Below are 12,481 nucleotides of genomic sequence, written 5' to 3'. Positions count from 1 at the left end.
AGTGCATGCTTTGCAATATAAATATGCAAAAAGCCACTTAGGGTTTGAGAAAAAGGAGAATCTGGGTCACAGCCAGAGCACACAGTGGCACCAAGCTGAAAGGGTCTGATCCTGTTCCAGATTACTCATGATCAGCTTACTGTGTATCATTAGTCTAACTGCAAGACAGGAGTCCAATAAGATTTTCAGCGGCTTTAGTAAGCACTCAAAAACTGGAACTGAACAGAAGCTTTTTTTTTTTTTCTCCAGAAGTTGTTTTAATTTTAAACACAATATTGTGGTGGAAAATTTTGTCTATTTTTATTGGAATATAAAATTTGTTTCATTTTTTAGAAGTTTGAAGCAGAAAAGCAGAAATTGATCTATATTTCCTTTGAGGAATGATGGCATATGTGCACATAGAGTGCTTTAAAGTCACTTTTTTTTTTTTACATTTAATGTAGTCCCTTTTTTTGCATATCAGAAAATTACAGAACAACATAGATGGGAAGAGACCTCAGGAGGTCTCTGGTACAGGCTAATGCTGAAAACATCAGTAGAAATTACATCAGACGAAGCTACTCAGGGCTTTTTCTTGAAAGGCCTCCAAGGATGGAGGCTGCACAAGCTCCCTGGACCACCTGCTTCAGTTCTGGACAACTTGGACCAGCTTGAACCTCCTGTGCTTCCCGCCTGCTGTCCATCATCCTGAGAAAAGCTGGGGTCCTTGGCTTGGCAGCCTCCCTGTAGGTAGGTGCAGGTGCCTGCTGGGGGCCCGCAGCAAGCCCAGCTCACCTGTCACCTTCTTACAGGGTTGGTACTCCCACGATGATCATCCTAGGGGTTCCTCTGGGATTGCCTTGGTTTGTCCAAGTCCATTCTCTACTGAGAGGCAGCACTTCAGGTGTGGTCTAAAGAGAGACTGTCCCTTCCCTCAATCTGTGGGGGATGCTGTTGCTAATACAGCTGGGGGTGCTGCCAGCGCATGCTGCTGGTTCATGTTTGGGTAAGTGCCAGCCAGGATCTCAGAGCCTTTTCCATAGTTTCTCCCCCACAGTACACAGCCTGTAGCTGCCAAGGGTCTCTCTTCCCAGGGGCAGGACTTAGTATCTGTCCTTGTTCCGTTGCATAAGATCTTTGTGGATTCATCCCTCTGACTCACTGAGTTTTTCTGCACAGCAACCCTGCCCCTGAGCATATCCACTCCATATCCTTCTGCCCTCTCCAATTCAGGTCACCTGCAGACTTTGTAAGTTTGCAGATGTATGTCACCACCCAGGTTGTCCACAGAAGTATTAAGGCGGACAAATCCCTTCTTGTTCCCTTTTTTTCTTATTGCACTTTTAAAATTGTTTCCTCAAACATTAAAGTGAGGGGAAAATAAAGATGTTTCCACACTTTCATTGTTATGGGGTTTTTTGCTTCTTTGTTGTTACCTTTTTCCCTCACTTTTTTCACTTGTAATAAAAGGTGAGAAGTAGAATGGATAGCAAAAGGAGTAAAAAAAAAAAAAAAAAAATAAAATAAAAGTCTTGACATGGAAAACCAAGGCTTTTATCAAAAACACTTATGATATGAAATGAAACTGAATAGAAAAAAAAGCCTTGCAAAATGAAAGACATTTTGATATGATTTTTCAAATCAAATTTTTTTTATTCCTACTTCTCCCAAAATAACATATATTGCCCCTCTAAAAAAAACCAAAACTTTTTAAACCCACTAGGTTTATATTTATACAGAGTTGATTAAATTGAGCAATGAGCCAGCCACAGCCAGAATAGCTAGGGCCTCAAACTCTCATGCAATTACTCTGGATCAATGATTGTGATAAAGGCAAAAAATTATAATCCAACTAATGAAACACCCTTGATATATTTTCTGTTGGATGGAAAACTGCCTTACATACTGTACAAATTGGGGATCTGGTCCTGTTGTCATTGCCAAAGAATTAGCACAGAATAAAACAAATGAGCCAGGCAAGAATGTTACTGAACCTTTTGTATCCAGGGAATGTGCAAGCAATTATTTCATCTCAATATGACAAGACAAAATTGCATTTAAACTGTGCTGCCAATAAACATAGCATAATTTTTTTCCAGGACTGGTGCCTCAGGCAAGGCCTGTGTGATTCAGACTGGAAAAGTTTCTAAACATTCTTGAAATTCATTAATCCTGATTATCTGGTATCTCCCCTGGTAGATTAAAGGCCTAAGAGGATTCTTCAAAACTCCTCTTCTATGTCAGAGCTTTACTCTGAGTCCCAGAACCACAGAACACCCCAGGACGGTGGGGACAGAGAATAGTTGGTCTGGTTGTTGGTTGAAAGTAGGGTCTTTCTTCAGGTTATCTGTGGCCCTGGCAAGCTAAGAACAAATATTTCCCGTGAAGGAGATCCCACCAGTTTTCCAAGTAACTTATTAATATGTTCCATTATTTGCAATGGTGAATTATTTCATGAAATTAGATAGAATTTGTCCCTGCACACATCCTTTTCTTATGGGCATCCTTGTGAAGGAAAGAGCTCCTCTTTCTCTGTAGCTGCTTTTTAGATATTATCAGGGTATGATTATATCTCAAGTGAGCTTTTCCTTCTCTAGGCTGAATGGTCCCAATTTTTTCAAACTTTCCTCAGATGTTTAGTTCTCCAGACATTTTGGCAAATCTCTGTCATGCTCCCTCCAATTTTTCTATGTCTCTCTAAGTAAGACTGGACCAAAACTTTATTGTATGTGTGGCCTAAATAATCACACCTTTTCATCTGCTAGATATATTCTTACTGATACACAATCCAAATGCACAGTTTCCCTTCACTGCTGCAAGGGAACACAGCTGACTTGTGTTCAGCTTGCTCTCCACCACCCCTCCAGGTCTTTTCCAGCAGATCTAAATCCCAGGCATTGATCTCCCAGGTGGTACTTCTTCTTGGGATTATAGGACTTTACATTTCTTCTTGTTAGACATCATACATTTGCATGATTTGCAGATCTTCCCGCTTGTTAATGTATCCCTGTATGGTGGCTCTTCCTTCTGAACTATCCCCTTCTCCCAGTTTGGTATCTACTTACTTGGTAATGGAACAGAAGTCAAGCCACATTACCAGTTCCACCCACCCAATATGGTTCAGATTTGAAAATCTAAAGAAAAAAAAAATCTTAATAAATTGTTTGCAATTGGGAAAATATGAGCAAAGAGAAAAAAAAAAAAAGATTATACAGTTAGTTTGAAGAAACAGCATGGAAACAGCTGAAGACTATTTTGAAAGTATTGGGCAGAATTTTAGAACTATGCAATGTATTCTTCCATGTAAAAGCTAATAGTAGATTAATGATACAGAAAACAGAATAAAGACAGAGTTTACACATGAAACTCCTATTTGTAAGCAGTTATAATATTGTTGTCAATTAGCCTACCTCACAAAAAAAAAAAAAAGCCCTTATTAAGAAGCAGATAATATGCCATAGAATTAAAAGAGGAGAGAACCAAAGTTGCAGTGCTGTTATTTCCTCCAGTTGGTGGAGAAATGGCTACGCAAGTATCTCTCTCCTAAGCAATGACTGCATTGTATTTATATTTATAATGACAGTTGATTGTACCACATACAGCTTTGCTGACAGAAGAGGAAGGAAGGAATTCACACAGAGGAAAAGTCACTGTTCTTACCTCTGCACTTGCAAAAGCAGATGTTAAAGTATGAGCTGCTCACGGTACCTATCTCAATCAAATGCTGAAGACCCTGCTCTCCAACAGGTGCTGTTAGCATGTTCTGTTTGGAATCAGGAGCTTCAGACATTGCCCTGGCATGCCTGGCAGCCAACATCAACTTCTTTGGTTATTATTACACCTATATCTTTCAATACATTGGATTCTATGAACTTTTCAGGCCAAAATCATTGTATAACTGAAATATGGAAGCTAGGAATCAATTATGCCAGCATACATGAGTTAGAATTCTAAATTTTAGGCAACCTGTTTGTACCTGAAAAATGCTTCAGCTTTGGAGTTGCTATCTTCTTGGTCAAGTGGCTTAAACATCTTTTTTCCCACCTGAAAACTAGAAAACTGCAAGCTTAAAAATGCTTGATTTTTCTATATAGAGGCACTCCAAATTAAAAACAAAACAAAACAAAACAAAAACAACAACAAACTAAACACCAAAAACCACATGAAAAATAAATCTTAATTGCTTCTCATGAGATCCTCAGACATAAAAGTCTTTAAATTTCTCAGACATTTGCATTTCTTCAATGCTGTCTTCACTAACTTTCTGCAGGTGTGTCTGGATATTTTGTTTTATTTGACCTTTTTCTCAAGCGCCTCTAGTACTGTAAAAAATATGCTGAGAAATTTAAGAATGACAAGTGTAGGCACAGTCAAATTGTTTATACAGTTTTGCTTCTGACTTCATCATACATTTCCATTCACTCACTTGGCATTTAATTTCCAGTCAGAGAAAACTTCAATAAGATTCACTCACTTAATTGCTCAGTCTATTGCTGCCTCACTTTATCTGGCCTCTCAGACACATTAAAAATTTAACAAGCATTTGCTGACTACAGAATATAAGTATTGGGCAATGTATTTACCAGTAGTACCCATAGAAGCCAGAGTCTACCTCTTAAAATTGCATTAGGATAGGATAGATGTACTACTCCCAGGTTCTCTGCTTAGCTAGATTACTGGATATATAACAACTTTCTACATTAATGTAAGTAAATTGATATATCTCTAAATGTCCATGTTTCAGGCATGTATGTCACACATTAGCATGTTTTGGCTGGATATGTAGCTGGTCAAACGTAACTTAGAGTTTAATAACTGTACTACAGAATTTAGCATGGAAGTGTGAGACAATCAAGAAAAAACATAGAATGCTTAGAATTACTCACCTTAGTATTTTTTTATCTTCTTTGCCATAAAGATATTAAGAAAAAGGGGACTTCACAACCAAGAATATGATTTGGTAAATATCCTATATTAACTGCTTTCAAGACTTCATGCTACTGCTGCTATTGTTGTTGCTCTTCTTTTTTCACAATAAAGAAAAGGATATTTGATGTGTAATTATCTTCGGGGGGGAAATTTTCTTCTATACCTGATAAAGAAAGAAAAATACACCACTCCAGGAAATATTTTTTTTGCTAGTCATCAACAAACATTATAAGTGCCTTTTTCATATCTTTTGGTTTCCTCATATTGCATGAATATAATTTTTGTCTTTAGAGAGATACATCAGAGGGTGATGTGAGCACAGAATGAAATGACAGCCATCCTGGGACTTAGGCAACAAAGAGTGTGCTCAATCAATCTAAAAGTATTATTCACATGAAAAATTCCCAATTCACACACAGAAAAATCCTGGTCTGCAGACGAAGAAATACAGCACATCTTGTGATGAGAAAAGACAAAAAGTTATTCTTGGTAAGTTCCTGTTCAGCAGTTGTACAGTTGGAAATTATGGTTGAACTGATTGGTGGAATGAAATGATGGAGAAATCACTGACTATTACCCACTTCTAGTGATCCATGTGGGTGCTAGCGATATAAATTGCAGTAGCCTGGAGAACATAAAGAAGGACTACAGAGCATTGGGAGAGGTGTTTAGGGGCTCTCGAGCTCAGATAGTCTTTTTGTCAATTCTCCAGGATAAAGTGGAGGACCTTACAAAAGCTAGGTGGATTGACCAGATTATTAAATAGAACAGTGGTGCCATAGTCAGGGGTTTGGGTGTATTGAACATGGGACATAAGTTAGTAGGCCAGGTCTACTGGGGGCTGGTGGAGCTGGTCTAGGAGGTTTTGGTAGGAGGCTTGCCAGACTGGTCAAGGAAGCTTTAAGCTAGATGTGTTGTAGGAGGGGGGCATCATTCCATCCCAAAGCACCTATAATAAATGCTTGGAGCAATGTAGAGATATTCCAGCCACTCCAGCCAAAGAGCCGGCTTCATTTGCAGCTCGGCTGAAATGCCTCTATACAAAAACCCATAGCATGTCCCCACACACAAGAGGAATTAGAGATGTGTGCACGTCTACAAGGGTGTGATATAATAGGCATTACAGAAACATGGTGGGATGGCTTCTATGACTGGAGTGTTGGAATGGAAGGTTACAGGCTCTTCAGAAAGGACAGGGCCAGCAGACGGGAAGAGGGAGTTGCTATTTATGTTAGGGATAAGCTGGAGAGTATGGAACTCTGTCTGGGGAAAAGTGAGCAGTCAACAGAGAGTTTGTGGGTCAGAGTTAAAGGGAGAACAGCGATGGGGGACATTATTGTGAGCATCTGTTACAAATTGCCTGACCAAGAGGAATCTGTGGATGAAGCACTCTACAGACAGATAGGAACAGGCTCGTGCATTCAGGCCCTTGTTCTCATGGGAAACTTCAACCACTCTGATATCTGTTGGAGGGACAGTATGGCCTGGCACAAGCAATCCAGGAGGTTCCTCGATAGTGTGGAAGACAACTACCTTCTGCAAGTAACAGAGGAGCCAACAAGGAGAGGTTCCATGCTTGACATTGTGCTCACCAACAGGGAAGGGCCCTTCAGAAATGTGATGCTCCAGGGCAGCCTTGGATGCAGCGATCATGAGATGGTTGAGTTCTTGATCCTCAGGACAGTGAGAAGAGTGTGCAGCAAGCTCACTGCACTGGACATAGAGAGCAGACTTTGGCTTCTTCAGGAACTTGCTTAGTAAGGTTCCATGGGATATAGCCCTAGAGGGCAGGGGGGCTCAAGACTCTTGGTTGATATTCAAGGATCACCTACTTCAATCCCAGGAGTGTTGCATCCCAGGAGTGTTGGACTGTGAACTGGCTGAAGGAGAGAAGCCAGAGAGTTGTAGTCTATGGGGCGGAGTCTAGTTGGAGGCCTGTATCTAGTGGAGTGCCTCAAGGGTCGGTACTGGGACCAGTATTATTTAATATATTCATCAACGATTTAGATGAGGGAATTGAGTGTACTATCAGCAAGTTTGCTGATGACACTAAGCTGGGAGGGGCGGCCGACACGCCAGAAGGCTGTGCTGCCATCCAGAGGGACCTGGACAGGCTGGAGGGTTGGGCGGGGAATAACTTGATGAAATATAATAAGGGAAAGTGTAGAGTCCTGCATCTGGGCAGGAACAACCCCAGGTTCCAGTATAGGCTGGGGAACGACCTGTTAGAGAGCAGTGTAGGGGAGAGGGACCTGGGGGTCCTAGTGGACGACAGGATGACCATGAGCCGACACTGTGCCCTTGTGGCCAAGAAGGCCAATGGCATCCTGGGGTGTATTAGAAGGGGGGTGGTTAGTAGGTCGAGAGAGGTCCTCCTTCCCCTCTACTCTGCCCTGGTGAGACCTCATCTGGAATATTGTGTGCAGTTCTGGGCCCCTCAGTTTAAGAAGGACAGGGACCTGCTGGAGAGAGTCCAGCGCAGGGCAACTAAGATGATTAAGGGAGTGGAGCATCTCCCTTATGAGGAAAGACTGAGGGAGCTGGGTCTCTATAGTTTGGAGAAGAGGAGATTGAGGGGTGACCTTATTAGTGTATATAAATATATAAAGGGGGAGTGTCACGAGGATGGAGCCAGGCTCTTCTCAGTGGCAAACAATGAAAGGACAAGGGGAAATGGGTATAAATTGGAACACAAGAGGTTCCACTTAAACCTGAGAAGAAACTTCTTCTCAGTGAGGGTGACGGAACACTGGAACAGGCTGCCCAGGGAGGTTGTGGAATCTCCTTCTTTGGAGACATTCAAAACCCGCCTGGACACGTTCCTGTGTAACCTTATCTAGGTGTTCCTGCTCCGGCAGGGGGATTGGACTAGATGATCTTTTGAGGTCCCTTCCAATCTCTAACATACTGTGATACTGTGATCCCGTCTAGAAGGAAATGCAGCAGGAGGTCCAGGAGACCTCCTTGGATGGATAAGGACCTGCTGCAGAAACTTAGAGGGAAAAATGAGGCATGTAAAAGGTGGAAGCAAGGACAGACAGCCTGGGAAGAATACCGGGATGTTGTCCAGGAAGCTAGGGACCAGGTTAGGAATGCTAAGGCCCAGTTATAATTAAAGTGTCTAGGGATGTTAAGGATAACAGAAAGGGATTCCACAGGTACATAGCAAATAAAAGACAGACTAGGGACAATGTAGGCCCCCTCCAGAAGCTATCAGGAGAACTGGCTACCCTGGATTTGGAGAAGGCTGAGGTTCTAAGTGACTTCTTTGCCTCGGTCATCACTGGCAAATGCTCTGACCACAGCACCCAAGTCTTGTAAGGCAGACAAAGGGACTGTGAGAATGAAGACCTTGGGCCAACTGTAGAAGATCTAGTTTGAGACCATGTTAAGAACCTGAAAGTGTACAAGTCCATGGGACCTAATGAAATGCATCCATGGGTCCTGAAGCAGCTGGCAAACGAAGTTGCTAAGCCACTGGCCATCATATTTGAAAAATCATGGCAGTCAGGTGAAGTTCCTGATGACTGGAAAAAAGGTAATATAACCCCCATTTTCAAGAAGGGGAAAATGGATGACCTGGGGAATTGCAGACCAGTCAGTCTCACCTCTGTGCCTGGCAAAATCTTGGAGCAGATTCTCCTGGAAGGCATGCTATGACACATGAAAAACAATAAGGTGGCTGGTGACAGCCAGCATGGCTTCACTAAGGGGAAATCCTGCCTGAAATATTTGGTGGCCTTTTACGATGGGGCTACAGAACTGATGGACAGGGGTAGAGCAGCTGACGTCATCTACCTGGACTTGTGCAAAGTGTTCAACACTGTCCCACATGGCATCCTTGTTTCTAAATTGGAGAGACATAAATTTGATGAATGGACCACTCGGTGGATAAAGAGCTGGCTGGATGGCCACAAGCAAAGAGTTGTGGTCAATGGCTCAATGTTCGGCTGGAGACCTGTAACGAGTGGCGTCCCTCAGGGATCGGTGTTGGGACCAGTCTTGTTCAACATCTTTGTTGCTGACATGGACAGTGGGATTGAGTGCGCCCTCAGCAAGTTTGCCGATGACACCAAGCTGTGTGGTTCCGCTGATACGCTGGAGGGAAGGAATGCCATCCAGAGGGACCTCGACATGCTTGTGAGGTGGGCTGATGCCAACCTCATGAAGTTTAACCATGCCAAGTGCAAGGTCCTACACCTGGGTCGGAGCAATCCCAGGCACAGCTACAGGCTGGGCAGAGAAGAGATTCAGAGCAGCCCTGTGGAGAAGGACTTGGGGGTGTTGGTCGATGAGAAATTTAACATGAGCTGGCTTCAGTGTGTGCTAACAGCCCAGAAAGCCAATCGTATCCTGGGCTGCATCAAAAGGCGCATGGTCAGCAGGTCAAAGGAGGTGATCCTGCCCATCTACTCTGCTCTTGTAAGACTTCACTTGGACCATTGTGTACAGTTCTGATATCCTCAATATAAAAAGGACATGGAACTGTCGGAACAAGTCCAGAGGAGGGCCATGAGAATGATCAGGAGACTGGAGCACCTCCCGTATGAAGATAGTCTGAGAAAGTTTGGGGTGTTCAGCCTGGAGAAGAGAAGGCTGCATGGAGACCTCCTAGCAGCCTGCCAGTACCTGAAGGGGGCTTATAGGGATGCTGGGGAAGGACTTTTCATTAAGGACTGTAGTAATAGAACAAGGGGTAATGGGTTAAAACTTAAACAGGGGAAGTTTAGATTGGATATAAGGAGGAAATTCTTTCCTATTAGGTTGGTGAGGCACTGGAATGGGTTGCCCAGGGAAGTTGTGAATGCTCCATCCATGGCAGTGTTCAAGGCCAGGTTGGACAGAGCTTTGAGTAACATGGTTTAGTGTGAGGTATCCCTGCCCATGGCAGGGGCGTTAGAACTTGGTGATCTTAAGGTCCTTTCCAACCCTAACTATTCTATAAATCAATAGGAAAGTTAGTAAATAAGCAATTCTTATTTAAAGAAAGGCTTTAAAAAAAGAAAAAAGAAAAAGAAAAAGCTTTGAAAAAAGCACAAGGTTCCTTTTTTTAAAAAAGAAGCATCCACCAACAGTTAAGCAACAATGACAATTCATCCAAAATGAATGATTCAATGCCAAAACAGGATCACCCTCAAGGACGTGTCCCTGAGACCCTAAGAGGTATCACATGCTGGTGGTGTATGAGATGCTGGTGTCAGTGATGGGGAGGGACTCTGAGCCCTGCTCACATATTCTGAATGAAAAAAACACTGATTTCCAGAAAATCTTAAGAAATTCAAACACAGTCACAGGGAAGGATTTAAAAGTGCAAAGTTTCGGTAATTAACTTTGCATATTATTAGAGAAAATTAAAGAGGTAGCCCATCCTGTCAAGACTTCTGTAGTACCTTCTGGCATTTGCATTTGTACTAAGCATACAGCACAACCTGTGGAGAAATAATTCTAAGATTTTTGGGAACTGGAATGTTTTGCATAACCTAGCTATTAGTAACTCATAGAGACTTGGTGATGTTATAGATAATGGTACAACACAGAATATCTCAAAGGTTTGTCAGTCTTTGTGTTTCACAGCTGTGTCATCTGTCAGAACAAGAATAATGCCACATTGTTCAGTAGAAATACCTTAGAGTAATGAGTCAGCTTAATCTAGGAGATGCTGTTCCCTGATTTCTCTATCGGGAAAGGAAACTGCACTAGAAAATGGACAAGAACAAAGCAGGAAAACGAAAGTGTAATATCAGGCATAAACTCAAAGGGATGACAGAGTAAGACATGAAGCTTTGAGCGAGGAAGAAGTCCACACAAGTTCATGCTCATTGTCTGTGACAGTATCTACACTTCTGGGCTTGGACGGGTTTTTCAGCTGTTGGTTCTAGGGGCATGTGCCAGTTGTGTTTGCTCCCATGGCAGAAAGGGAGTCTAGCACCTTGCCTTCTCTATTTGCACTCTGATTTCCATACAAGGGAAATCCACTCTTCCTCAGGGCATGCAGTGGCTATAACTTACTATCAGGGGGTCACTGGGAAGCCCAGAGTCCCAGGGTGAGCAGTGGCACACATACACAGATGCCTGAGGAGCCAGCTGCCATCAAAAGATGCTGCAGTACTGAGACAGGTGACAGGCTCAGTGGTTACAGTTAAAGCAGAAGCAAACTGAATGCTGTGGAGCTGATCATGCCTGCAGCTTGATTACTAACTCATTCACAAAGCACAAGCGTGGCTGAAACAATTCAGCTTTCTGCAGGTAAATGCATGGGCACAATTTTCCAGAGAATGCACCAGTAGGGGGCAATGGATAGGATACCAGTTCTTACTAGGCACAGTGGACAACCGTGCATCAGCTTTGTTTCCCTTTGCTCCATAGGGTCTTCTGAGAGTACCCCAGTATCTTAGCACACCACTGCATGCCCTCCCTTTTGTTTCAACACTGTGTCGTGGTTTAAACCCAGTCAGACACACAGTTTCTACCCCCCTCTTTCTTTCCTTGCCCCCCCTTCCCCCCCCTCACTCCCGCTCCCAGAGGGATGGGGAGGAGAATCGAAAGAATGTAACTCCCACAGGTTGAGATAAGAAGAGTTTAGTAACTAAGGTATAACACAAAACACTGCTGCTACCACCAATGATAAAAATGATAAGAGAAATAACAAGGGAAGAGAATATGATACTACTCGCCGAAATGACAGTGTCCTTCTGAATAACTCACAATTACCTCCCTGGGCTTGACGTGCTGTGGTATGGAATACCTCTTTGGCTAGTTTGGGTCAGGTGTCCTGTCTCTGCTTCCTCCCGGCCTCCCCTCCTCCCTGGCAGAACATGAGACTCAGAAGGTCCTTGGTCATAGTAAATATTACTTAGCAACAACTAAAGACATCGGTGTTATCAGCTCTGTTCCCAGGATGAAAGTCAAAACCAGAGCACTGCACCAGCTACTAAGAAGGAGAAAAACTGACTGCTACTGCTAAACCCAGGACACACTGCTAAACTAAAACATTGTGTTCACATTATTCCAGGCACTTTGGACTGGAAAAGCTACTCATGAAAATCATATCTCAGAGTCACGGGGCAGCACACGGGGCACTGAGTTAGAGTTGAATGCTAGGTACTGTGGATGTGTAACATTGTATGTCACTTGGGTTCAGAAAAGTATCCACCTATTTAGTGGTACACCTCCAGCCAGTGGTTCAGCTATAAACTCTGTACAGGGAAAGCTGGGCAAGTATGTCTGAAGATTCATTTTAGGTTATGAACCTGTTCCTAACTACAAATCCAGAATATCCTTATGGATGGAATTGATGATGAGAATCTACATGAAAAACATCAACTGCAGTGAGTTGGAGAAACAAGTCAGCATGCTCCAAAAAGGCCTGAGGAGTCAGCTCTAGAGTCTCATTTTCAAAAAGGGATCAGAAAAACAAAGCTTGTGCCTGGAAATGGAGACAGAGGAACTGCTTACTGATCTAGGCAAACATACAGAGATTCAGCTCTTGAGGACACAGCACATCAGCTTGATGAAAATCCAACAGCTTTTACCAGATTGAAAAATTTCAGTTCAGTTCCTATTCCTGAAGAAC

The 12,481-nt window shown here is 42.9% G+C and overlaps 1 long non-coding RNA gene across 1 annotated transcript in view; it reads right to left on the bottom strand.

Moving 5' to 3' along the window:
• Positions 1-2,702: 2,702 nt before the first annotated feature.
• Positions 2,703-12,481, bottom strand: part of LOC133213121 (uncharacterized) — a 59,350-nt gene continuing 49,571 nt past the window's right edge. Inside the window, exon 3 of the long non-coding RNA XR_009725697.1 lies at positions 2,703-3,113. This is a non-coding gene — a long non-coding RNA (uncharacterized LOC133213121). The remainder of the gene's footprint in view (positions 3,114-12,481) is intronic.

This window comes from Neopsephotus bourkii, unplaced genomic scaffold (genome assembly GCF_033783945.1).
Source record: "Neopsephotus bourkii isolate Nb327-2 ecotype Australia unplaced genomic scaffold, CSIRO-AGI_Nbou_v1 NB_780, whole genome shotgun sequence".
NCBI classification, from domain to species: domain Eukaryota; kingdom Metazoa; phylum Chordata; class Aves; order Psittaciformes; family Psittacidae; genus Neopsephotus; species Neopsephotus bourkii.
The sequence above is the reverse complement of the archived record's forward strand: the minus strand, read 5'-3'. Positions and strand labels throughout refer to the sequence as shown.